The sequence below is a fragment of the Corvus cornix genome, chromosome 18, assembly GCF_000738735.6.
Source record: "Corvus cornix cornix isolate S_Up_H32 chromosome 18, ASM73873v5, whole genome shotgun sequence".
NCBI lineage: Eukaryota > Metazoa > Chordata > Aves > Passeriformes > Corvidae > Corvus > Corvus cornix.
The window spans coordinates 7,940,931-7,968,201 of NC_046347.1; the positions used below are offsets into that span (position 1 = coordinate 7,940,931).

A 27,271-nucleotide genomic window follows, 5' to 3' on the forward strand; every position below is an offset into this window, starting at 1 on the left:
TTTTTTTAGGACTTTGTACACTGTTCAGACATAAGGGAACTAATCCACAAAGTGTGCAAATGAAATGAATCTAAGTTCTTACCTGAGGCACTATCCAGGCAAGGTAAAGACTAAGCCCAATGCTTTTTAAAAGCTTGTAAATGACAATAATTAGCTCCTGTTTTAATGCTAATACATTCTGACCGTATGCATAGTATTGTAATGCTCATAATCAGTATTGGTTTAAACATGGGGAGAATAAGTCCAAAGTTGTAATTTTTAAAAAAGTCAGATGCTGGACTTTGTGTGAATTCTTAGGAGTGTATGAGCACAGGAGTATTCTTATATTGTTTCCACTTATTTGACCTCAAAGAACTGGTAAATGGAGAGCACCAGAACAGCTGATATATCTACTTAAAGCTCCAGGTCAGTAGCATGCTTAAGCACATTCTTAACTTAAAGCATACAATTAATCACATCCCTGGTCCATGGAGTAATTAAACTTGTGCTTATGTACTTTGTACAGCACAGTACCAGCCTGCATGCATTCTCTGAATACTACTGTTCCTGAGAAAGTGGTGAATCAGAAAGTGATTTCTGGCTGGAGTTCGAAAATGAGCTAAAAGAGAGTTAGGCACCCAGAACTCATTAGATTTGAATAGCTACGGAAAAGCTGGTCTTGTCAGCAGAGCTGAGTAAGTAGCAAGGTGTGGCCATTTACTTTAGGGTGATGCCTCAGTTTTGTTTAAAGTGAAATGATTTAAAAAACACTTTTGCTTGGTAATTCCCTGCTGCTCTCCCATAACTCTTTGCTTCCCTCAGTGCTCCGCAGACCTGACAGTTCCAGCAGAGCCCACGCCAGGCAGCCCCTTGCCGGCAGCTTCTCTGTTTAACTCACTGGTAAGGTTTTAGGTGGGTTCAGCACTGGGGGCAGCACTGGCAGGTCGAGGCCAGTGGCATGGCTCCTTTTCCTATCAGCGATCAGTCTGGGCACAGCGCTGTGGGAACACACTCCTCTGGAGCCAGCAGGCATACGGGCACTGCTGGTCATTATCCATACCCCCCCCAGCCCACTCCAGCTCTGCTGGGGCCAGCACCTTGGGTTACAGCTGCACTACTGAACCCAGCACCTGATGGTTCTGAGCATGGTCCTGGGCAGAACTGTGGCCTGGGACTCCTCCAGCCAGTCCTGGACATTGTCTGAAACTCAGCATGAGCGATGGACCGTTATCAAGAGGCTGTTCGGATGTGTCCCCTTTCCCCCCTTCTTTTGGAGACTTTAACAGGACAGCAGTGGCCAGACTGGGCTGCTTGGCCATGCCCTGGTTAATTTACTAGGAGTCATGGAGCATCTTCCAACCATGGCTCCTCCCCTGGCATTTTTCTCCTACTGTTCTACTGTTCTCCCTTCCTGTCCCTGTCCTGGTGCCAGCCAATTTGATATGTCAGTCATCACACTGGCAAGTTCCCTTCTGAGCTGCTCTGAGTGTGCTTTGCCCACACATGGGCGATTTGACCAGGCAGCAGTGCCATCCTCTTTGCCAGCCTGAGCCAGGTCATGGTCTCTTGCCACTCAAGTTGAGTGTAATGTGGCAGCCTCTAGTAGGCTTGTTGATGACTAATTGTTTTATTTTATATACTTAAAGTCAGCTGCTTTAATTTGCTTGTTCTCCAAGGCTCTGTGTATAAATGCTAGTGAGGTCACCATGCTGAGGCAAACCAGGGCTGCATCAAAAGCTCATCTTTGAAATATTGGCTCCTGAGTATCTGAATGGTGGGAGGCTCGTTTGCAAAGCAGCCTCTATGGAAAGTCTGCGTAATGTGTTTGATTATCCAACTTCGCCATTTTCAAAGGGACCCAGTCAAGATGAACAAGGCCTAAATGTACCATCTCCTAAAAATAACTCTGGCTTTCCAGCTCCTCTGCTGATGTTGGGAGTGGGAGAAAAAAAAGTGATGCTCCAAAATGAGGATTGTAAAGAGAGAGGAGATGTCAAATGCACATGGTCAAACCCACCTCTTTTCAGCCCTGGAGGATGGATGCTCTTCTGTTAGGGCTCAAGTGTTCCTCCACTTTTGGGTCCCAGGCAGTTCCCCCCAGGCACTGGCTCTCCCAGACGGGAGCTCAGCTGGGCAGCTCTGCTGGAGACTGACAATGGGGACATGGTCTGTTCCTTGGCAAAGTGAGACACTTCCTGAATTCTCCTAATGTGTGTGTTTTTATTTTTTTGTGGGTGAGGGACAGGGGCAGGACTGGCCAGGATGGATCACAGTTCTCACTGTGCATTCCTTTTTACTGTACAGTTAATATTTTCTTGGGCACTGCTCATGTAATTTTCAAGATGGTGTTCAGCCTGATCTTGGTTTTGAGAGAAAAATCAGAGCCATGCCTTGTTTCAGAAAGCAAACCCAATGTATAATGGTTTCTGGAAGCTTTGCCAGCATTTCCCCAAAGCAGCTCATTAACTTCAAGGCCATGCTGATATCAGTTGCTCTCTTGGTGTCATGTCCACTGGCTCATGCACCTGGAGTCAGCTCCAGGTTTGGGAAGTGTACAGTCTCAGAGTCTTTGGAGCCCTGGTGTATTTTCAGCTGCTCTAAAGGCAGCCCTTCGTCTTTTCCAAGCTGCGTAGAGCCAGTACGGCTGCCATCTAAACCCAGAGGCTGAAGCTCTTGTCCGGGCACAGCAGGATAGGCAGCTGCTGCTTAAAAGGCTCAGAATATCTCCTGTGGGTGGGTGTTACTTGGTAATACCAGTCCATTCCAGCTGAGGATCTGTCCCTTTGTTTTGTGTATGGGACAATTTGTTTTCAATTTTTGTTTCTGAAAGGAAACTGTCAAGACAAAATTCACACTTAAAAAAATTAAGGGAAACAGCCCTTTGTCTGTTTCTAACAATCCCCTTCGATGACTAAAGCTGGAAGTATTCTAGAAACTGCAATGATTTTCTACCTTCACTTTGGTTTTGTTCTGCTCTTGCATTTTCTGAGTTTCAGATACAGCACAACAAAAATAATTTAACATCAGTGCAACCTAGAGATGTGTGCTTTGATCATCAGAATCTGATTGTGCTTTATCTAGAAGTGGGACTGGGGCAGCAGGGAACCAAGAGCAGCTTGGGCAATAGTCACTCCTCTTGTAGTGCACAGCCTCATGCTGACTTTGCAATCCAAGAGGGAACATGCAAAGCCTCTGTGAAGGGTGTTGCCCTTCAGCATATATCCATCCTCACTCAATTCTGCCAATGACCCAATGCCAGTAAAATAAAATTGAGGGTGAGACAGCCTGCCCAGACTGCAACAACTCCAGTTACCTGCTTTTCTGTGCCCTGGGTCTGCTCTGCCTGCTCGTGGTGGGGTCCTGGCTGCCAGGGAGGTTGCGCTTTCCCGGGGCAGGGGCTCATCAGATTTTCTTCCGTGATGGTACAGCGGCCAGTGCTGCAGGGACCTGGTCCTGCCTGGGGCTCCCCTCAACTACAAAGAGTTGTTTATTGTCAATTCAAGGAAAAAAAACCAAAACAAACTTTTGAAAACAATAACAACATGCATCTAATTTTCATTTTAGTCCTAAAAACTACTTGATGCTCGTTACAGATGAATTGATTCCTTAAATGAATGAAGCAACCAGGAGTGCTGCTTTCAGTGTGGAACTGCTGATGCTCTGACTCATGCTCTGCTTCTCGTGGGCTCTGGCTTTTATGCTTCATTTAGGACACCAACGTCATTAGCATTTAGAGGACTGCTGGTTTTTTTTGTTATTATTATTGCACTGCTGTTGTAACTCTCTCAAGGATGCAAATAATATTTGGATCCGAATCACGGCTCATGTTTTATTACCAAATCAGGGCATAGGGTTTGCTTTCAGTTGACTTACAAGCCTCAGAAGAAATTGTAAATGAAAATAAGGTGCAGCTCTGTGCAGTTCTGAGAGGGTCTCTGAGGTTTATGGATGCCAGGTTGTCTGTTACTGTGGAGTGTCATCCCATGTGGGATGGGTGAGGATATTTGTCTTGTGTTGCACAGCGCTCCCCAAGCATCCCTGGTCACACCAGCTGCGTGCATGTCCCTGGAGATGGCTTGTGTGAAAGGCAGCACCTGCAAACATGATGCTAGGCAAAGGGTTCCTTGCTGAGGGACCCAGTGTGATGCTTTTACTACAAGAGGAAAGAAAAGAAGAAAAGCCCTGAGAGTGCTTAGGTGTTCCCTGCTTTGACACAAACTCTCTTGGAAGTCCTTGAGCATGTCACAAAGTCCTTCTCAAGGGCAACAGCTTGCAGGGATACTTGCAAGCCTATTATGGGATGGGGCCCGCCCCAGGTCTCAACAGGCAGAATTCATGGGGAAACAACAGAGCAGAATTGTGGGAATCTGCCAGTAGTTTCTGTTGAGTCCACTGCCATCAAAACACTGATCAATGAAAAGGAAGGTGTTACTCCTTGCCCTAAGAACATGCAGGGCTGGGCTGGGATTTCCAGGAGGACTTGTGAATGAGGATTGAAAATTCCCAGCCAAATACTTAGCACCTTTAGTTGGAAATGTATAGATCTTTTTCAGATATTACTTTAGCTGAAAGTTGTTAAGAAATCAGAAGTAATTCCCTAAAATCTCAGCTTTATTAATAAATTAAAGGGGTCTGCTGATGGGTGTGAGCTCTCCTGCTGGGACCTGGGTGCTGTGAGTGCCCTGGAGAGCTCCAGGTGCCCCTGGGATTGCAGGTTATGACCCAGTGTGGGATGTGTGGGGCCAGTCAGCTCTGGGGTCTCCACTTCCCCTGGCCAAAGCACCACTGCTCACCTGGGTGCTGGAACAATGAGTACTCACAGGACAAGGTGATCCTGCCTTTTGCCCTTGTGGCTGGGGTGTTCCAGGGCTGCCTGCAGCGAGCTGTGCCAACTCCGTTTGGTGGCATTCTTGCGAGCGACAGACAAGCCATCTGGTATTACGCTGAAACTCAGCACGGCGTTCAGGAGGAGCCCACAGGGATGGCAAAGCAGTTGCACACCTTCCCCTGCTGTGTGGGCTGGGCACTGGGGCTGGGGTGTTACTGGGCACATCAGCAGAGCCGTGTGTGCCGTGCTGGAGAGAACGGACCCTGTCACACCCTGCCCTCCTGGGGACGGACTGAGCGGCAGCAAGAAAAATGAGGGACTTTCAGGGGCAGCTGTGTTTTACTAACCCAGTCATAATGCCCCTAAAAATCCTTATTGTTCTTGCAATAGTCAACTGTGGTATGGGGAGGCCTGGAACTAGGGCTCGAGGGCAGGCAGCCCTCGGGAAGGAGGGCTGGCAGGTCGAAACAGGGTGTCAGGCTGGGGACAGTGTTTCTGTTGGAGTGGAACTAAAAGGATGTGATGTTGTGACCTGTGATGTGGAGCATGTGTTTTTTATGATGATCAAGGCATGAGAACGGGAGCACAAAGATGGGGAAACTAAACAAGCTGAGTGCTTTCCCTCCCTGTTGTGTCTGTCTGACATTTCCCCCCACTAGAGATAAATGCAATCAGAGAGATGCACCCCAAGCCCACAGAAAGAGCCCTTACCCAAACCATTCCTCCCCTCCCAATTCTGCTTTACTCCTCTTTCAGCAAACTCATTGCAGGTCTCTGCTCATCCACAGCATTGTTCTCTGAGCTTTATTCCTGCTCTTGTATCTCAGATCAGACCATGATGAAGTAATTGCATGCAAAGAAGCAATTTGTTAAACAGAACCATAATATTCAATTATTTGCCATCTTTATGCATTCTCATACTTTATTTGCATTTCTGAGAGCTTCTATATGCTGAGTAAAAGTTTTTCTTTTAGTTGAACTCTGCAGCAATGTTCAAAGCTTTTATCCTTTAATAACTCTAGGGATATGGATAACCAATTATTAGCTCCCTGGCCCCACAGCAGCAACAGTCCTTTCACATTGTCTGCGTGGATTACTTATTCATTACCTTTTTGAAAAGGCTTTGTTTATGTATTTTAGCATTTTTATCAATTAATTGATATGATTATCAATTAATTCTGCTTTATATGCCTATGCCAATAGATGTGTTTGTTTGTGCATGCGTTTTTTTTTTTTTTTTTAATTGAGTTTTATGGATCTGGAGCAAGATTTACTCATTTGTTATTTGTCATTCTCAGGAGCATTTCAACTGCTTTTCTTAAAGCTTCTTTATAAAGGAGAAGTGACTAGAAACCCTGAGCTGAGTCCCAGGTCTGGCTTAACTTTGTAAGGCACACTGACACACTGAGGCTGCTCCACTTAAGGTATGGTATGAACCAGGAGCTGATCCCATGGCTGTGGAATGAGTGTCCACATGGAGTCATCCTGCTGTAGCTATTGCAGCTGCTGTGTAAGCAAGTCCTAAAAGACAGTCCTTGTCCCGGTGACTGTGTGACAGATAAGACAGACAATGCACACAAAGAGGGCACCGCTATCAGTGAAGGATGGATAATGTCCAATCTACTGGGAACAAAGAAGCCTGGGCTGCTCCAGGCCCCACAGAACTATTCAGGAGTGTCCTTCGTGCCAGCTGATTCCAGGAATGTGACACTTATGGAACTGTTTGTGTCAGGACTTCCTGCTTTGACACCTTTGATTTCTGAGACTGCCTCATCATAGGAAACCCCAGATCCGCTGCTCCACTCCACAAGGATTTCTGTATCCAGCAACTCTCATGTCTTCACTGGATACCGAAATGAGATGAAAGGGCTTGAATGTTTCCTTGGCAAGATGGGTGGATGGAATTAGTTTAATCTGTTTTGATTCTGACACCTACAAGTCAACTGACCCAATCACCTCTTCTGCTAACAGGCTGCAAAGCAACACTCTAACTACTGTGGAATATTCTTTGTGATGAAAACAGGAGGATCGGTAATGGGGGTTTGTAGCTTTTTTGGATGAGTTGCACTTACAATTTTTATCTTTAGTATTACCACTTTAAATAAGAATATTTATATGTTAAAATAAACACATTTTTTGCCCTGAAATACTGGAAAATGCCTCCCCAGCTTCTTCTTACCTCAGTTTTGCCATTGTGAAGAGAACCATGGATTTTAAGATCAGAAGGACAAGTCGGAACTTCTAACAGAGGATGCGCACAGAGCAACTTCTGCAGTTCATCCTGCAGCCCAGGCCCTGATTAATGGATCTTTTTCTTATGTGCTGTGGGAACTCTACCTATAGAAATGTCTGAGAAGCTGTTCCAGGGCTTTATAACCTTGTGTCTTGTTCCTTGTGCCAAGCTGCAAGTTGCCTGCTTATCCTGGCCTCTGTGGACAAAACCCTTTGTGTGTGACTGCACGTGGGAATAGGAGAGTACCATGGTTTGGTGCTGTTTTTGTCAGATCTGTTCACAAAGCAGCTCCCCCAGTTGCTGCACTGCCTGTCAGAGAGGAGGGTTGGTGCAGCACAGGTCTGTAGGGTCACTTGCAGGACGCAGGTGCAGGCCAGGGGCTCACATGCAGGTTCCCTTGTGCACATCCTGCAGTGGGATCCAGCCCTGCTGGTACCTCTTTAACGATTGAGGACATTGTCAGCAGACCCAAGTCCATTTCTCAGTGCCCACACTAAGCCACTCAGACTTCAAGAACACACTGACTAAATTGAGTTTTCTTTCTTTATAAAGTTCAGTGTCACTTAGTGCCTCCAATTTAGCTTGAAAAAAGAAGCAGAAATACCTAAAATAAAGGTGTTTTGAAAAGTACATGCAGGCAATTATGGGGTTTTTTCAGACAGTCTCAGGTGATGCCATATGCACTGCACCAGACTTCCTTCAAATTGCCATCCCTAGTCTGTGTTAAGCATCATGAACATGAAAATAGATCCTGCTGAAATAAAACACTCTGGTCCTCACATGCACACAATTTTTTCTCTGAAAAACAGGTAACAACAGATGAACTAAGCCTGAGCCACCACTGATGCTTTGCCCATCCTTGGAAGGTGCAGAGCATCTGAATTGGTGACTGCCCACAAAGAACTGACCCGAGGCAGCACAGAGCAAAGGGTGCAGGGTGAGATCCCAACAGGGAAAAGGGAAAAAAAAATTTCAAGTACAAGTAATTCTGTTAATGCCTGCAAGGAGTCTCTCACTGCAGGGGAAGCTTACTGAAATGCCCTGCACTGTTATCAGCTGCTTTCAGTGCACAGCTCCTGTCCAGAACAGTTTAATGTGGTACATTCAATCAAACAGAAATTGTATGTCAATACACGTGGAATAAAATCAGAGCAGGAAATACATTTTTCAGGCAAATTTATTGATTTCTTTTACTGAAGCCCTGTGGTACTTTGCTGTAGTTTCTGATGCTGCTTCACAGAGGAAATACAGTTATTTAGGCAAAATTTTATCATAGTTTAAACATTTAATTTTCAGCAAGACTGAATAAATCCAAGCTTTCAAGGAACCTTTAGCTTTAGCAGGTGGTTATTGGGCTTTGTCTTTTTAATTGGACCAGAATTGGTCATGTTTCACTAAGAGAACGTTTGCTGGAGCTGGTGGGAAAGAAACTACAACTTCACTGGGATGGCTGGGCCAACCTTCACACAAGCTGGACCCTGTTCTGGTGCCCAGTTTGTATTGCCTGGGGTTCAAAGGTTGATACTTGGTACTTTTTAAAGAGAAAAACCAAAACAACCCCCCAGAAAAGTGAGCTGACATCCCTGGGTCTCAAGTTCAGCACACAAACTCATCAGCTGATCTAAAACCGCATGACTGTGCCTTTCTCTGCAACATCAAGTTTGTTATGTCATTGGAGCAGGATTTGTCTTGTTAACCTGGAAGCCCAGTAGACACAAAGTCCTTTTGTTACTGAGGTTGATGCTGTTTTATATGCAGCTTAAAAAAAAAACAACACCTATGTGCTGTTTCCTGAATACTAAGGATACAAGAAAAACAACTGTGGTATCCCAGGTAACTAATGTTGTCGGGTGTAATGATTTAAATCCCACATCATAATTGTCAGGAGTCCTCTTGGCTATTTGTCCTGTTGTCATGGGCCCATGACCTGGCTCAGTGTGACAAACTGAAGGGGTCCCTGATGATTAGTGTACCTGCAAAACGTTCCTTATATTTTTAAGTTGATATTCCTGTAAACTTCACTTAATTCTGTCTGTAAACTCGGAGTGGTTGTTTAAGCTCAATAGCAACATCCTCATAGAAAAAGAGTGCAGAGAAATTCAGAGTTGTAGGAACCCAGTTTGTAAATTAGGGTACCAGTAAGCCCATGGAACTGGGCATGATGCATTTAGTCTGCACTTAAGGGAAGGCAGTGAAGTTTCCGCTGCACACCCCCAGACTCCTCAGGCTGCTCATCTGCCTCATGAGAGAAGCTGAGCAGTACAAGGACTCACTGCTGCACTTCTGAATCTGTGGAGGAGCAATTTGTTTTCTCCTTAAACTTCCTGTGACTTTTGCTCAGTGTTTTTAAAGGAAAAATTAAAGACTTACTGGTTCCTGCAGCCTACCCTTTACAAATATACTCCCAGTTCATCCACTTCTGATGAGTCATTCACTTCTCCAGCAACAGACTGACATCCTGATCACTGCCAGCATATACAAGAGGCATTTTCAGTCATTACATAATAAAGTGGAACAGGGGAGGACTGATGATCCAGTAGGATCCAGTGACATTTCCAGTGTGCCATTGCACAGGACAGGTCTTGCCCACCTGTTGGTACCGCACTCAGACCACATCCCCATTACAGTATATTCTGATATTTACGTCAGGTGTCATGGATCTTATGCTATGTGTAGTACCAAGTATTTTTGCTCCTTGACAGGTGAGAAGCAAATCTATGGATCCCAGTGTGTGGACTTCCAAGTAGTTACAGCTTGCACTTAATTGGGGGAAAGGAAGCCAAAGGAAATCATGTGCATTGGAATCAAATACCATTTTTAGGAGTGTGTATTTCAACAGTGATTAAAATAGCCAGGGACCAAGGCACACTCATGATTAATGGTCTCTGTGAGCTGAGGACATGGCCTACAGCCTCAGGCCCTCCTGAGAGACACCCATGAGGAGCAGGAACTGCTTGGTTAGGCTTTATCTTCCTTCGTGGTGTGGATCAGCTTTATCATGTGGCTTGAATTATTTTCTCCTGTTTCTGGAGCCTGTGTTGTGTGTAAGGAGCTCCAGCCCAGCCTGAAGCAGAGGCACATCCCTGCATCCCATTCCCATGGGGCCAGCAGTCAGAAGGTGCTTCCCTGAGCTCTGCCTGGCATGCTGAGCTGGTGCTACACTTGGAACAAGACCAACCAAATTATTATTTTAAAGTCACTCATTTTTTCTGGCTGTTCTTATTAATGTTTTGTGACTTCGCTACTTCCTAAACCCTTGCATGTCTCTCTGGCCAGTGGCAGCTAAACCACTGAGCAGTGACATGCCCAGGAGGTACAGGCAATTTCATGATGGACAAACCTGTGAGACACATGAAGCTGAGCTTGGAAGCCCTGACTGTGCCCTGTCCCTGTCACAGGACACAGCTGGGTACCTCAGGACTGCTCAGCCCCGTTCACTGAGGCTCCCTGGCCAGTCTCAGCAGGATATGGCAGCAGGGCTGGCACTCTCCAGCTCTCTGATTATTTAATGCCAGACAAGAAGCTCCCCAAGGTCTTCAGAGCTCCAGGAGGAGCTGTGAGTCGCTCTGAGGTGCTGGGGAGGGCTGAAACCCACACAGGAGGTGAGCTGGGGCCTGCTCCACACTCCACCCTCACTCCCTGTGTGGCAGAAAGCACAGGCTTAACCTCTGTGTGCCTCCCACCCCAGCTGAACCAGAGATAGGAAACTCTCCCTGTCTCTGTGGGTTTCTGTAGCACTCAATTGATTTGTGCTGCTAAACAGCCCCGCAGTAAATGAGTACAAGGTGTTAAAGAAGGATGTGTTAGTGGGAAAGATCCAGCTGAAACAAAGCTTAGATAGAAAACATGTGTGTGCTGCAAGAGAGCACCCTCACCCCATTCCCAGCGCCCAGCCCTGCATGGGGCGATTAATGCTTTACAGAAACCCTGGCTTGTTTTCAGGCCTCTGCCTTGTCCTGGAGCATCCCTACAGCCCAACTGTCCAGTGCTTCAGAGCCCAACCAAGCAGCCAAGTGGCACCAAGGAATGCAGCCGCTCTGTTCCAGCAGAATGCAGACACCACTGCTTTGCCCATGAAGAGTCTTTTCCTGCCCAGAGACAACAAAACAAGGCATTGCTGTAAGGAAACTTGCAAAAGACACAAGTGAGGAACTTCTGGGAATTCCTCAGGGTTTTTTACCAGCTGCAGAGGAGGGTGAAAACTGTTGACTACAAAAATACTATAGTTTATGCTGTTAAACAAATCGTCATTATCAACAGGTAGCTGAATTATGTCTAACTCTGCTGGCAGAGCTAGAACTGATTTTGTTCCCAATGCTATTGTATAGTTAACAGCTGGCAGCAAACTGGCAGTGAAGGCTGTGCTGGGCTGATAAATAACCCATCGAGCCTCACAGCAGAAGCATCTCATGGAGTGACTGCAGCTCAGGCTGGAATGTGTGGAGCAAATGCATGTTAACAATCTATGCACAGGTGGAGAACTGCCTGATGAAAAGGTACTAGAAAAATGTTATTTAAATAAGACACAGATTTCCTCAGGTTATCAAAAGAACAAACCAGGTTTTAGGTCTAAAACCACCAAACCACAGCAGCAAATGTTAGCATTTCTTACTGACTGAAACTGAGTCTGGTAGTAATGAGTGAAATGTCCCAACCAGTTCTAAGATATGAAAGGCAAGCCAGAAAACCAACAGAGAGAAATATTTCTGTATTTGTTTCACAGCCCCCAAATTCTGCTGGAGAATTTTCCACTCTCCCAGATGTTTTCTGAGGGAGAGAGAGAGAGCTGTTCCGATTTCAAATGCTGTGTTGCTTCTAAGCCAATGAGACCACATTGTACCACCTGGAAGAAGGCAAGGTGACAAGTGACAATGCCCCATCAGGCTCATACAGTGACATATCACTGCCCCATGTTCTGTACTTAACACTGCTCTGGTTTTGTCTTCGCTTTGCAGGCATTTTATTTTTATCATGGGTAAGAGCAGGAATGTGTGTGTGTCTCTGAGACAGAATGAGCATGGGGCTGCAAGCTTCATCTCGGTGCAAATAATATTTTGGCAGAAAACCTGCAGGAGATTAAATTAGGGGCCTAAAGACTGAATATTAAACATTCCAAATTCTGAGTTCCTTTAAATAAACAGCTACAAAACAAGAAAGAGTCTGACAAAATTAGCAGGTCCAAAAGTACTAGAGGAATCCACTAAGGGTCACTTGTTTTTTGATGCAAATTTGAAAGGACTTTTTCTTATTATTTTTATTAGTAGCTGTATATGTGAACATGCTATTTCCTCAATGCATTTTGAGTCCAGATTAGCCAAAGTTTTAGGTGTTGGCAGACTTTCTACAATGGAAGGGAAATGCCAATGGAATAACTTTAAACATGATCCAATCCCTGATGATTCATTGGATGTGTTAAAATTTCCTTTGAGACCATGTAAGTAATGCAGGGACTGGAGTGCAGAGTGCCTGTGACTCAGCTCTCTGAGGCAGCAGGAGGATGTCAGAATTACTCACTGGGACAGGAGGAATCTCATTTATCTATTTATAGGCAAGGCTGAGTTGAGCTTGAACCATTAAAGAGCTGAGTTTGCCAGTTCCCATAGGGGAGGAGGAGGGAAGGACCTCACTTTAGCTTTTGAAATCAAAGCCTCCTTTTTTCCCCCATTTCCAAAGCTGGTGACTGGCCAGTTACATTTTCTCACTCTCACACAGGCAGCACAGGGCTCCTCCTCCTTGTTAGAGGCCAGTGCCCACTTTGCCAAAATCCTGTCTGCTGCAAGTTTCTAGGAGCACAAGGTTCAGCCTCCCACTACTGATCCAGCCTCCCACTATCACAATCAATTACATCATATCACTCTTTTTGGCAGGTTATTCCAACACTTCATTTTAAATTTCCAGCCCTAATATCATTTGTTCTTGTGCCAGCATCGTAATTTAGTTTAAACAATTCTTTTTTTTTTCTCTGATCTTTACCTATCAGATGTATTTACCAAAAACAATCCTATCTGCTCTAGTCTTTGTTTTGAGAAACTGAACAAATGAAACTCTTCTAGTCTCCTCTTGTTCTAAACCCTCTGATCATCCTTAATGCCCTTCTCTGTACCTGCTAATCTTCCTTGAACATGAGTGAACCTGTATCTTCTAGGATTGTGTTTGCCTTTCCATATCAGATTGGTGGCACACAGTTATCCCTCAGAGCAAGTAATTCTCTCTGGTTTTTTTCTACCACCCTGCTTTTGTCATTCTCAAGTGAGTAATGTGATATTCTAGTGATTAATTTTTAACTGGCTGTCTTTATACTTGGTCTATTCTATCTCAAATTCTGTCATTAAGTTATTGCTGATCCTTCTCTGTATTAGCAAAGCCTGTGTCCTCAGCAAATTTCTTTATGACATTCTTACAGCTGTGCCAGAGTCATTAACAAAACAAGTAAGACTGGCTTAAGAATGACCCTTGAGGAGTTCCAGTCTCTAAGTGCCTCTGTCCGGCATTTCTTCTTCCCACGGAGCTCCCTGTCCTTGGCTTTAGCAGTTCTGCATTTGCCATCCACGCTAATCCCCATCTTCTCAACTTCAACTACTAATTTACCATGTGGTGTAATATCAGATTCTTGACTCAAGTCTAGATAGAGTATATCACCTGTATTTCATTTGTCTTGGAGAAAAAAAAAAAAATCAGTCATCAAAGAGAAATATGAGGTTAAGCTGAGCTCCTTTAATGTGCCAGTTCTTTCCAAATCCTGAGGTGGAAATCTGCCAGTGCACCTTGATCTGAGCACATGGAATTCTTTAAGCTTTTCCTTCCCTCTTACATGTGATAATTTTCATTCCCTTAAGTATGTTCCTACTAGAAATCCTGTCTTTGCCCCATTGTCCAATATGATCACCTCTACTGAAAATGTAGGTAAAGTGGTTTTAATTCATTTTGTACCATGTGTAGACTGGTCTAATCTCAATCCCATTCTCACTGTATAACAACCATGTTTTTCCTCTTTTCCTCTTCTGTATTTATCTAACTGAAACCTTCTGCCATCTGTTTTATTTCCTTTTCAAAGTCTGATTCACAACTTTACTTTTAACATTTCTCATTCTACCCTTTTATTTTCTAACCTCAGCAAATTAAAATGGGATGACTGAGGCAAATAGTGCCTCCAGTCTTGCCCCAACACCCTTCTCTGATGCCACACTCCTGGCAAAGATGACAGAGTAGCTCATAAAGCAGGTCCAGAACTGCTGGACTGAACATGCCCCTGGCACAGGGGCTCAGCCCTGTGCAGGGTGATGGGCTCCAAAGGCAGGTGGTCATTCCCCGCAGTGGTTCCCCTCCAGACCTCTGATTTCAGTCCCTGGCTGCGCCTGAACTGAACTGCACTGAACTGAACACCCCATTGCTGCTCAGACCTTCTGCCCATCCCTTGCCTGCTCTCAGCAAACTTCTGCATGTGTTTGGGGCTGGTTATTTATCCCACTGGTTTTGGAGTGTTTCCCTTCAGGGTTTGTCCTCCTGCATGTTCCAGCTAGTTTTGGAATCCCGTTCCCATCACATTCAACTCCTCAGGCCTTCAGTGCAGTTGATTCCACTCCTTTCTTCCCTTAATTTCTCAACATTTGTGCTTTGTGAGATGAATACTTTGGGGTGTGACTACAGACAGTGCTGGAGATTCAGCCCTAATGAGGTACCGTTAAAAACTCCATGTTTTAACCAGAGTCTTTAGAGGCTCTGGAAGATTCAGAGCTTGGCGTTTTAGAGATAGTGAAAGAACTTCACTTGCCTTTCTTGTGTGTGTTAGACACTGTAACCCTTCTCAGGATGAACAAGCATTTTCATTTTATGGCCAACTGAGACATAAAGAGCCTAAAGAACACACTTCAGAACATACTGCACTCTATGAGGAATTAGTTAAGTGCCTGAGGTGAAGTACAAAGCCTCCTAAATCCATTGAGATCACTGCAGCAGCCAGACCCTGCTCACCTGACAACGAGAGCTATTTGCTTTGAATTCTGTCTGGTTCTCGAAGAAATCAAAGCTCACCCAGATCATGGATCGACCTGTCCCAGATACGCAGCCAGGACAGCCAGCAGAGGCTTTAGCTTAAACTGGCTGTACAAGGCCAATTCTAGAAAAGAGGAGCCAAACACTCAAAAGACATCATGAAAATGTACTGGTCACCCAAATCCCTTTAAAAACCACTGTCATGCAGGGTATCTGTACTCAGAGTGGGAGTTGAAGGGGGTCACCCACTCGCTCATTGACTTTACCCACTCCCATGAAAATCACTCCAGGATCCTGCCTGTGACATGTCCCTGCTTTACCTGTTTTCTGAGCTGCAGAACAGCAGCAACACAGCCCTCACTTCCCAAAACAGCACGAGAGACCTACCACAGTACAAAGGCCGTGCTGCTGTCCCAAGAAGATGAAAGATAGATGGAATCTCTCCCATTGGCAAACTGATGCATGTTCCACCCCTGTAGAAAGAGCAGAGCAAAGCAAATTTCTCTCCTCTCCATTAGTATACTTGAAAATACTCTGGAGGGGGAGAAAAACTGTGCCCTACTCCCAGAGCATGTCTGCCTCGAATTCACAGTGCTCTGCTGGGCACCTACTGACCTTGGCAGTGTCACAGGACTAGTGTTTGTCTAAAAAAGTAACCTCCTTGTGAACAGGCTCTTTGCTTTGGGAAACACAAAGCAGTCTTGTCTTCCAAGTGTCCAAGCCTTCTTTTCATGTATGTTTAGTCCTTCAGTAGCATTTATTTTTGGCCTTGAGAGAAAAACACAACTCCACATTAAAGGGATGGTGTCCAGTTAAACCCACAGGCGGCACCACCCTTTACTCCCCCCCTTGCAGGGGAAGACGGTGGAGGAGACCAACAAAAAACAAGAGAAAAGTTTATCGCCTGTTGGGCACAAAACTGCTTTTGCTTTCTAGTGAAAAGGAGCAGACCATCCTCAGCAACACAGAGAAACTGGCCAAACAGGCCAGAGCCTGGATCCCTGAGGCTTTTGAGCAACGGTAATAACAAGTCCAGGGGCCACATTTCCATTTGTCCTGGAAAGCTTTTCCATCTGGGATAGCTCAGAGCACGGAGACACCAACGTTCCACATTGTTGTCTTTAGTTCATGGCAATGCCAGACTTCAGCATATCACCTATCAATGATACCAAATCAGAAACACACCCTTTCATGCTGCCCCTTGGTGCCCACAGCCCTTCCAGCCCCTCAGGACGAGGCTGCACATCCTGTATGAGGGAGCTGAGGAGGGGCTGCAGGTCACCACTGTCTCCTGAGCCAGCTGCAGGCACACGTCCACCCTGTTTGAGGTAAGTGCTAAGCCAAACAAAGTGCTCAGGCTTCCAGTGGATTATGCTCACCTGTTTAACTCTGCACAGGAGAGGTATTCCCAGAGCCAGTGCCAGCTTTGTCACCTCCAGAATAGTCCCATGACTGTGTGTGGCCTGAGGCAGCTGCCGAAGGGCCATCTAAGGGCTCACAAAGCTGAAGCCTGATGCATAAAGTTCAAGACAGAGGTTCTGTATGGACAGTGTGTGTGGTCAGGACCTGCATTCCTTGGGGGAGAGGCAGAGACGAGAGCAGGAGTGCCTCAGGAGCTCTCCTGACTGGATCTGCAAGAGGAATTAAGCTCATTTTGGCCACAAACTATGTTTTGGGCCACCCATCAGCATTCAGCATCCCAGGTCAGAGAGCTGTGCTCCCTGCCTATAGCACAGTGACTGAGCTGGGCCCCTAGAACAGTCACTAAAGCACCCTGCTCTCAAGTTTTGTGGGACAGCGACCACAGCCCTGCTCCCTGAAATCAATGGGACTCTGGCCACAGCCCTGATTCATCTCCCTTCTACATCAATACCTTATCTTTTAGGTCCATTGACTTCAGTGATTGGAGCTGTCAGGCCCTGGATGTCCATGAGGGCATCGCTGGGCCCAAAGAAATGGAGGCAGCAACTCCTGGAGGATAGAAGCTGCAATCCCAGGAAAGCTTGTGTCTGCCTCATGCTTAGCAAGTTAGGGGAATATTAACAACACATCACTCGGAGTCAGTGCTTGTGGATGCCTGGCTGACTTTGGCAAGGGGCACTTTGAGAAGGATAAAACTGCATTTTCATTCCTGAGAATCCTCCTCCAGTAATGAGATGGGCCCCATGGGATGCTGGTAACATATTGGTATTGTCTGCAGAGTACCTGGGGGCTTGGGGCTGACATTGTTAAAGCGTACACATGAACCACCATTGAATGTCACCAGTCCAGACCCAGGATTTACAAACACACACACAGTCACAGGTAGTCTGTCCTCCAATTAGTCTGGGAATCTAAAAAAACAGAAAACAAACCCAACCCAAACCTCTCAGTCATTTCATATTCTTCCCTTTGCATATAAAACATCATTAAAATAATTAGAAAAACAGATGCATTGTATCAGTAACTGACAAATTAAGAATTCAGTCATGGTTGTTCAGAAACCCACTGCCTCCTTGCAGTATCAATAATGATTATTTATAGCCTCCTCTGCAAGAAAAGCAATCCAGAAAAACTGAATGATTATAATGTAATGCAGTCATCCCCAGGGAGAAGTCTGGTGCAAGTTGCAGCTGAGATCTCACACCATTTTCTTGTCTTGAATTTTAAACTTTATTGTAAGTACTGTTTGTGTATTTTGCAGAGAATGTCTCGGTACCTCTATAGCAAGTGCCCATTTTATTCCTGCTGAATTTCATTGAACTTAGCCCTGATTTATAAGAGGCAGATCCATATTACTGCTTTATAGAGCAATCTCTTAGCTGCCTATTCACAAGGATGTGCAGCCTGGCAAAAGAATGAGCTGAGGGAATGAGCTGGGTGGCAGATGAGCTATTAGTCTCGATGATATCACCATAGCATCTGGAGCAGTTACACACGGCACTAACACAGGGTATGAGAAATTCTCTGCTCTCAAAAAGAGCTAACAAAGGAAATACACAGAGGGTGGGAGGTATGGAAGAGCCATAGAAAAAAGAAGGAGCTGTACAATGTCACATTGCCAGCAACTGAGAAAGGCAGGAGCAAAGTCCCTGTCTCAGCCCCCTCCAGCTTCATGCTACCTTTGCTCTTTCTGGTTCTGCATCTGGATATAATGCATCTTTAACTGGAAGCTCAATTCAGAAAAAGAAAGTCATTTTCTTATTATTTCGTAAGAGAACTGGCTTTCTGCTGGTTGTGCAAACAAATTCTTTTCTGTGATTAATACCTGTCTCCTGTGCTGAAGACATCAGTCTCTGCGTGGATCAAAACTTAATGAAGCAAAGCTTTCTTCTCAGAAAAGAACATTTCCCATTTTTTCTGCAAACACTCCTCCTCAAAATTGCCCTTGTTTAGCCCTATGATAATTTTATTACGCACTCGCAACATAACTCACAGTACTTCCCATTATTGTGTGCCACAAGTGTTTACAGAGCCATTTTTTTGGCAGATACCAGCCTTTAGACACATTTCCACATTCCACATTTCCTGTTTCACTGGAGCCAATCACTCACTGTTCAGTACTGAGATGCAAGTCCCTAATTAATTTATACACAACGAAGCACTTCAGTCATTGCAATGAAAGCGTAATGGAGAGCAGGCCATTAGCAAAAACTGGCTATTGAGCATGGAGAAATTATTTCCTTTTCATGTTTCCATCAATATTAAGATGGATTCATCATCTTGCAAAAAACCCCTCCCCCAATCCCAAACTGCCTTTACACTTTTCCACTAATGCTGGATGGGATACCTGGGCCAGTTTTGTTTTCTCTCACAGCAAGGAAACCTCTCTGATTTGCTGAGAAGAACTGGGGACTTCACAAGGGACTTCACAACTGGTTCAACCCTACCCATATTCTCTTTATAGAATCAGAATATAATAGCCTGGTTTTAACAAAAAGAAATCAAGATTAAATTCAATATATTTTGAAGGAGTGAAAATTCCTAGCAACAGCTGAAAGGGAAGTGGAATCTATAAATGCCTCTTTCATCTTTATCAAATTACTATTCAGTGCAGTTACATTTATTGATAACAACATCCTTTAAACTACATTGTGAAAATCCATTAGCAAGAAATGCTTTAAAATGTTCAACAGGCTGTTGATGTTCAACAGATGATTTACCAAAAGCTAAAACAATTAAATACTATGAGCAGAGTGGGCATTTTCATGGGCCATGGAGCTTGGCAGGAGGACATTATGGTATGATCAGAAATGGACAGTTTGCATAGCATAACTTTTTAATTTTATCATCTCCATTAGCACGGAGTAAGGCAAGCAAAAAGTGTTTTCTGACTTTTCCTTCATCTCACTTCTGTATGTACTCACCCCTAAAATTGCTGATGGGCATTTCAAAGTCATCACCTGTGGCATTTGCTACGCACTGAGGTACCAGACTGCTCTGAATCAGGTTTGGAGAGGAACCTACCTGTGAGAGCAGATCACTGCCCCCAGAGGAAACATCCTCTGACTGTCCCAAAGCCTGACAAGAAGAGCCCTCTAAGAAGTTGTTTAATTGTCCCCATGAGGGTCTGACCAGGGGGGCAATCACTGCATTGTCTTGTCTTTCAGCACACTCTGCACTGGCCCTGGAAATTCTCATATTCCCCTCCTGTATTTCTTTACTTGTTCTTTTAAACACAGTTGAAATGTTGGTCACTGCTGAGCAATCACTGTGAAAGAGCTGGATAGTGACTCTAAATTCAGGTGGATGATTCTGTCATTATTTTCCCACAAAAAAATTGCCATTCCTGACTTTTGTGCACACCCTGCAACACGGAAGGTTCGCTCAGGTCCTTGGGGGATCGTTCCAGAAGGACAGACTGTGAGTCCTTCTCTCGGTTGTTTCCAGCTTGGAGCAGAGAACAATAATGGCACAGAGATCTCCGCTCATTCCCCAGCCGTGACTGCAGCTATCGCAGCCTCCCGCTGCACCAGTGTAAGGAGGTTTTTGATGACATTTTCTTTGTTGCTGCAGAAGGCAAAGCCTGAGTCAGGGATTACAGGGAGAGGCAAGGGGGAAGGGGCAGAGGATGCAACCACAGCCATGGAGGAAGTGAAACAGCAGCTCTGGGGTCTCCATGCACTTTCTGGGCTGCACAGTGGGTTGCTGTGGGCTGTGTTAGGTTTTGGCTTACCTGCTGATAGATCAGATTCCCCTTCCAGATTTGATCATTCCCTAAATCCATAAAGAGATGCCTGAGGCAGGTCAGATTTTTTCTGAGGCAGATACACACAGTGCAGCCCAATTCCCTCCAGAGTGAAAAGCTCTTTGCACCTCAAAGCTGTAGGTTTAATTCACCCCACCCAACAGACCCTAGACCTGAGTCACAGACCAGCCACCCTTGTGTTCATCTGTTCCCCCAGGGCCTTCCACTTAGGAGCACAAAGCAGTGGCAGAACAAATTTGTGGCAGAATGTATCTTCTGTAATCGCACATGAGCCAACTTGTTAGATCATTTTCTGTCCCAGCTGAGATTGCAGCTCTGTGATTGCTTGTGATTGAGCAGAACTCAAAAACACATAATTACATGGGCCAAGGCACAGACATCAGCAGCTACAGATGCTGGTGCTTAGCTGGGAAAGTGCAGCACTTGGCGGGGAAAAGAAAGTCGGAAATGATGCGTACATTCCACCTCATCCCTGATGCAGAGCTTTTGGCCTTCAACCTGTGCAGAGCAAAAGGCTGGAATTTCTCAGGTGTAGTAACAGATTGTGTGGCATGAAACATCAAAAAAACTGTGTCAGTGCTTGAGCTGGTGGGCTCAGCTCGCCCAGCCAGATGAAAGCAGTCTGGACTAACGTTGGTGAGACAATACTTGGCATGTCGCAGGCACATCATTCTTGGCTGTAACATCCCCCTGCTGGTTCATGTTCTGTTTTCTCTGTTGTTGACCTCCAGTGATGGAAGAAAGGGGCTGGACAGGGAGAGGAAAAAGAGAAGGCAGTGGATGATGCTGGGAGCAGAAGAGAGGCCTGAAGGAATTGGAAAGAGAAGGAACAGCTGTGGGGCTGGGAGGAAAATGGAGACAGGGAATGAAACAGATACGCTTCCCCTTTGGGAGGGTGGGCTGAGCCAGTGTGAACAAAAAAGGGCTAAAATGAAAGGGAGGAAACCAGAGAAGAGAAGAAAGATGGAACAAGGGAGGTCACAGAGAATGACAGGAAGCAGCGCCAAGAGGACAGAGATGAAGGCTGGGACACGTTGGGGAAAAGCAAACAGTGAAAAAGCCTTCAGGAACATTATGCAAAAGACAGGGAGAATTAGAAAAAAGTCCTATGAAAATGCCAGCTGCCCAGCTGCTGAAACTCCAGTACACTTACATCAACATCACACCACAGATCAGCGCCAGGGGAGGAGGTTTGGGGTTGGTTTTTAGTTGCACGGAAAGGCTTTCAGTGATGCTGAACATGAACTTCAGCTCCCACTGAAGTCAGGGTGGTTTAGAGGTGCTTACAGCCACAGGAACACAAGATCCAGCTTGATAAAGCCCATGAGAGCAGAAGCTACTTTACTATCTTGAGAACAACCAGCTTTTAGCTTGTCTGGCTCCCACCTCAAGACCCAGGGTGATAAAGATCAGCACGTGCAGGGAGGTAGCCCAGGGCAGGGACATTGCCCAGCTCTGCCCTGCACCACAGCAGCCATTTGCTTCCTTGTCCCCGGTGAGCAGCGAGGTCCTTCATTTACATGTCTAAGCTTGAGTAGGGGTAAGAGGCATCCTCTTTGCTTCTTGAAGTTAAATGTTTGGCTTATTGGCACAGCTTGTTTAATTTGGCTCTTAGTGCTCGGTCAGTGTTATTAGAGAAAGCAATAAAAACGCATTAAATACAAGGAACTACATTAAAACAACATGGAGTTTGCAATGCAAACCAAAAACAGCAGGAGGGCTGAGTATGGAGACTGCCATTCCCTCCTGCAATCATCCTCTTCTCCCTAAATATGGAGAGTGTTATGGTGGAGGGCCCAGTGGTCACCATTCATCTGGGAAGTGTCAGATCTGTATCCAAGTTTGGCTCCTTCCCTCAGTACCAGGGTGGCTGCTGAGGTCACAAGTGGGGGCAGATATTTCACTCTGATGCAAGATGACAATTTGAAAGCGCTGAGCTCCCAAAACTGGAGCTTCTGCCAGAGTTTTGCTTCAGTGCAATCTCCCCAGAGGCAACTGGTGTCCATCCTCAGCCATATCTCCCTCCAATCTACATAAACCATCATTAAAGTGCACCTAAATTGTTCTTCCTCTCCACACATCCCTGCTGAGCTGCTTCCAGACTGAGTTCTTACACTTGCCATGTTTTTCCATTGTTTTATTGTGACCATATAATAAGGAGCAGACCCCCACCACAGAGAGGTACTGAGATTCATCAGAGTGATTCATGTCACCTGCCCTGGCTGGTGCTCACTGCTTGAGCCCAGCTTTTGCAGCTCAGTCAGATTTCCTGGTTTCAGCTCTGGCCTTGAGATCTTTAATTTGCCCATTTTATTAACTGATCTGAGCCATAGCTGTGTCCCCACATTTCTTCTGCACCATGAAAACCACAACTGCATGTTACATTTGGGAAAATGGCAAGGTGATTGTTGTGAAGCCTAGAATTCCTAAGGAAACAAAGCTTTACATGTATTCACTCTGTGTGTGTGTGTGTGTGTGTGTGTAGTTCTTGAACAGCATCAGACAGTTTCAACACAACAGAGGAGAGGACCTCTCAAAGCTCTGAACCTCCTGGAGGTGACTGGAGATGACAGCTGGAGGGTACAGACACCATTAGTATTCCCCAAGGAAAAGGCAGCGGTGAGTGCTCTCTCCACAGCAGACAGTGGAGATGCCACATGGGTGAAAGCTTCTCATTAGACCTGCTGATCAGGAAATTACTCCTTAATCATCTCAGTGTGCCTGAACACCTTCTCTTGCCACTCCTATGGGAGCTGGAAGCTGCACAGTTGTTACATTCACAGATTTCCTCACTCACCTGCCTTTCATCCCGAGGCCCAAATTCCAGGGGAAGGGGGTACCTGAGTGCTGCTGCAAAATGGGCAACAGAGGCAGCAGTGAGAGGATACAGGTGCAAGATGTTGGAGCTGCAGCGCTGCCCCTCAGCACATCCATTGTTCCTGTCCAGGGGCAGCTTTGAGAAAGTGGTGTAAATGACAGGAACTGGATCACTGGCTTGGACAATGTCAGCATGTCCCTTTGAGGGCATTCACTCCCCTATGCCATGAAACGGCAAGTTATTATTTAACAGCAGACCTCACAGGGAGGAGTGTTTTTCTGTATTCATGGCCTCTAACAAGCATAGCAAATTGTTTACTGTACTCTGAGCAACCCAACAGTAGCTATAATGTAATAATTATAGAGAAACCTTCCTAAAAATATATTTCCAATGCATCAGCATAACTTCAGCGGGCATTGAACACATGGGTTCAGCCCAGCTTGAGAATCAGATCATGCACTACATTTTGTGCAGCTGTGCGAGGACTCCAGTGTGGAGCTCTGGAGCCAGTGCCTTGCAGTGATGGAGGGAAGGACAAGAAGCAGTATAGAAGCAGACAGAAGAGCCACAGGTTCTTTTCTCTGTGGTTACTGACAACAGAAAACACCAGGCCCATTTTCAAACTGGATAAACTGAGAGTTTGGAAATCACAACAACAGCATTTTCTAATCTGGGTGCTGACTTGTTGGTCTCTGGTTTCAGAGGTTCAGTCTGAGTCCAGGTTGCACCAGCATTTTTCATGGAGATGATTCATTATTATTATTTTATTTCATCCCCACACACTAGAATAGCATCTAGAGGACCCTGCAAACTCCTTGGAGGATCCTTCCTTGTGTTCGGTATTAGTGAACTCCAGCTCATGCTACTGTGCCTAAACTTCCTCCTCTGCAAATAAAGCCAAGACAAAAAAACCCCTCAACCTAGGGGTGTGTTCAGGTTTGGAAAAGAATTCTAGCACCTTGAAAGAAGGTTTCCCTAGAAGCCCAGTCTGCAATTTATTGTTTCAATTTAAAAAGTGTGTTTTACAATCCACAATCTGTTTACACTTCTTACAGCTATCTCTCTAAAAAGAGCTGGCCTCTGGTAGCTCATGGATTTGGCACAGCTTGTCGAACAAGCAGGCTCACCAACCTTCCATGACACACAGCGCTTCTGTGTAACTTTGCAGGCTGTGTTTGACTTGTCTGAACTTGAACAGTCGCCACTGATTGATTGGCTTCTAAAAATACCCACCCGCCATGGTTCAAAGTCTGGAGAGCTCTTGTTGATTTAGATGGAGACTTTCTCGCTGGTCAGAGGCTAAGGCAGACATCTGACACCCGGGCTCTGCTCCTGTCTCCTTCCCCAGGAGGGACCAGCAGAGTCCAGGCCTGCTCGACACTCTGGATGGCTCTCAGTTCTGGTGCAGGACAAAAACAGCCCTACACATCCATTCTCTTCCTGCATCCCCACTTCCAGACTCTCCCTGGAATTGGTACTCAGTGGAATGATCTGCAGCCACCAGGAGCTGGAAGTGTCCCCACAGTGATGGGAGAGCTTCCAGAGACAGCTACTGCCAGCAAAAGACATGGCAGCACTCCCTGGAGAGAGATGCAGACGCGGTCACTGCCACAACAGCCACCAAGAGAAAAGCCAGGCTGCCACCTCCAGTGGAGACAATGGATCTGTAACCTGTTGCTGCTGGCATTTTTGTCACAGCTCCCAGATCCACCATCAAGCCAGCTCTAAGAGAGAACTCCATCAGAGGATAAAAGCTACTTTCAGCTCTCTGAAAGATCACAGCTAGACAGTTGCCTATGGAATACCAGGCTGATAGAAGATATTAATGGTATTCTGGGAGCATATAGGACTGGAGATGATGACTGCAGCCAGACCCCACTTTCACAAATCCACATTCAATCCCTATTGTGTACAGGTTACAAAATGGGACCTGGCACGGCTGCCCCAATCCAAGGTCTTGCAGAACCCACTGTTCCAAGACCCAGAGCCCTCCTTGTTTCCATCTTAAATGTACTGCATGACAGTTTATAATCATTCTGTCTACCAAAGATTTCCTTTCTTTTATATAATATCCTTCCTCTGCAGCAGCTACAGAAAGCAGTGCCCTCACTGCAGCTCTCCTACACTGAATGACCCACACTCCTTTGGCTTTTCCTTGCAAGCACCACTTATTGTCCCAGTCACCTTCTAAATTCCACTTTGGATTTATCCTTCCCAAAGATGGATGATGAGAACTGACCATGGCTTTTCAGATGAAAGTTCAGCTGTTCCTTATACAGTGGCAGGAGCGCTTCTTCATCTTTTCTGGAAACAGCTTGCCCAATAAACTCTATGATCTCATTTGGCTTTTGTATTCAGTTTTAAAAGGGGTATAAAGCAGGCTCTCCAGTATTTCACTTCATTTTATTTTAGTGTTTGTTATCTGGAAAGAAGAGGGTAGTTAAACTTACTTTTTAATTAAATTCCTTTAAATCTTTGAAAACAATAAAGAAAGAAAGACAGCAAACAAAGTAAGACAGAATAATTACCATGTGTATGACCAGAGGTATTTTTTCCCGTAACACATTTATATATAAATCTCTTTTCCAAAAACTTGCAACGTTTCTCAGTTGCTCAGTCTGTCTCCCGGGTAACTTGACACCTCACAAGAGGAGCCTTGTGCCTCTGTTCTTTAGTGGGACATGAGTCTTCGTAACTCTATTGAAATTCTCCTCTAAATAAAGAGTATTCCTAGTTTCTGGAAGGTGAGAAGAGCTTGTGGTACTGCATCCTTCTCCCTTTGCTTCTCTCCATCTTCACAGAGCTAATGAAAAAGGCTCTGAGCAGCAGTAACTTCATTAAACCGTGGTCCCTTTGAGCACACGGACTCTTTCTGTAGGTCTGGGAAAAGCTCCTAAGAATTTACATGAGCAAGGAGATAGTAAATAGGCTTAGGTTTGCTGTAAAAGAGTTCAAATCTGCAGTGTCAACTGTTTAGAGCTCCATAAATGATAAATAAAGTTGAAAAACCATGGCTTAGCTGAAATAACCTGACAAAGGTCCTCTGCTGTCAGCACAGCATCTACAGGTTGAGATCTCACTGTTGACACTGGATGTGGGAGAAAGGGGGCCGGCAGAAGCTCAGACCCTGTCATTCAATCAAATCCCTGGTGCAATAGTTCTGGCCATAATGACAATGTCTGAGCACAGAGCTGCATCCTGCTGCATCCTGTGTCTCAGCGTGGTGGAACCATCAGTCCCAAGAGATCAGGGCAGCTGGAAGCACCAGCGTGACCAAGTTTCTCATCTGCCACTGCTCCAGCTGGCCACAAGTAGCACAGAGTGGATGCAAAACACTGTAGGCTAGATTCATAGGGCAGTCTAAAACCCCACGACATTAAGACTGGAATGTGTTTGCCATTTTCACTGGAATTGGGGAATCGGGAAGGTGCTGGTGTGCAGGTTGCTCTGGGGCACTGTGTGGCCCCAGGCACTGCATTGCTCTGTGGGACAGTCTGTACTGCAGCAACACCTCAGAGCTCTCTCCAAAACCAGATCTTTCTCTCCAAAACCAAACCAGTAGCTGGTGCTGGTTTTAATGTACATTTAGCCCTTTAAAAGTACAGATTTCAGAAATGTAAGTATTGGGTAGTAAGCCCTGGGTATTGAGAGCTACTTCACTGTCTACTCAATGGCTCTCAAATATTGCTTTCTGCTTGCCCTTTAGTAATAGCTGCTTTAGGCAAGTTTTTTTACAACTTGCCTGATTTCTTTTTTTTTTAATAAGGAGACAATGCTTTCTCTGTCTCCTTCCTCAGACACCACTGCTCTCCCAGGGACCTCTCAAACACCAAGGACAGAAACCAAGTTCAGTTATTGTAGGTTGAAGTTAATCTAAAATTGGTGACTTGTCAATTTTAGTAGTTTTAATTTCCCAACTGTCTGCTTGGGTTACACACATAAAACTTTTAAATAATATGCCTTCTCTCTCTCCCTACATAGAAAACCACTGTGTTTCCCTGTCCTCCATAGAGCATGTGACCTTTAGCTGCTCTCCCTTGCTTATCAAGTCAAGGAATCCATTCAGCTCCTTAGCTGCTCTAACTACTGACTCTCCATTCACATCCCTCTAAAGGCCCCACCAGCTCCTTGATGAGTTTAGAGAGATTTATACTTGTGTGCCCCTTCATATCCTTCCTCCTCAGGCTTTGATTTACCATTGTGGCTTCCTTATGACTCTATAGCACTTCCTAC

General features: G+C 45.4%; 2 long non-coding RNA genes across 5 annotated transcripts in view; one reads left to right on the top strand and one right to left on the bottom strand.

Moving 5' to 3' along the window:
• The window catches only part of LOC120410952, a 19,439-nt gene extending 11,769 nt beyond the window's left edge, over window positions 1-7,670 (top strand). For both annotated transcript variants that reach the window (XR_005603326.1, XR_005603325.1), the window contains exon 2: window positions 6,106-7,670. This is a non-coding gene — a long non-coding RNA (uncharacterized LOC120410952). The remainder of the gene's footprint in view (window positions 1-6,105) is intronic.
• Window positions 1-27,271, bottom strand: part of LOC109145710 — a 39,121-nt gene that overhangs the window by 6,225 nt on the left and 5,625 nt on the right. Inside the window, exon 3 of one of the 3 annotated variants that reach the window (XR_002047359.2) lies at window positions 2,827-3,452. The exons of 1 other annotated variant lie outside the window; for it this stretch is intronic. This is a non-coding gene — a long non-coding RNA (uncharacterized LOC109145710). Of the gene's footprint in view, window positions 1-2,826; window positions 3,453-8,470; window positions 11,129-27,271 lie in introns of those variants that run through there. One more of the 3 variants, XR_005603324.1, reaches the window with a different exon arrangement.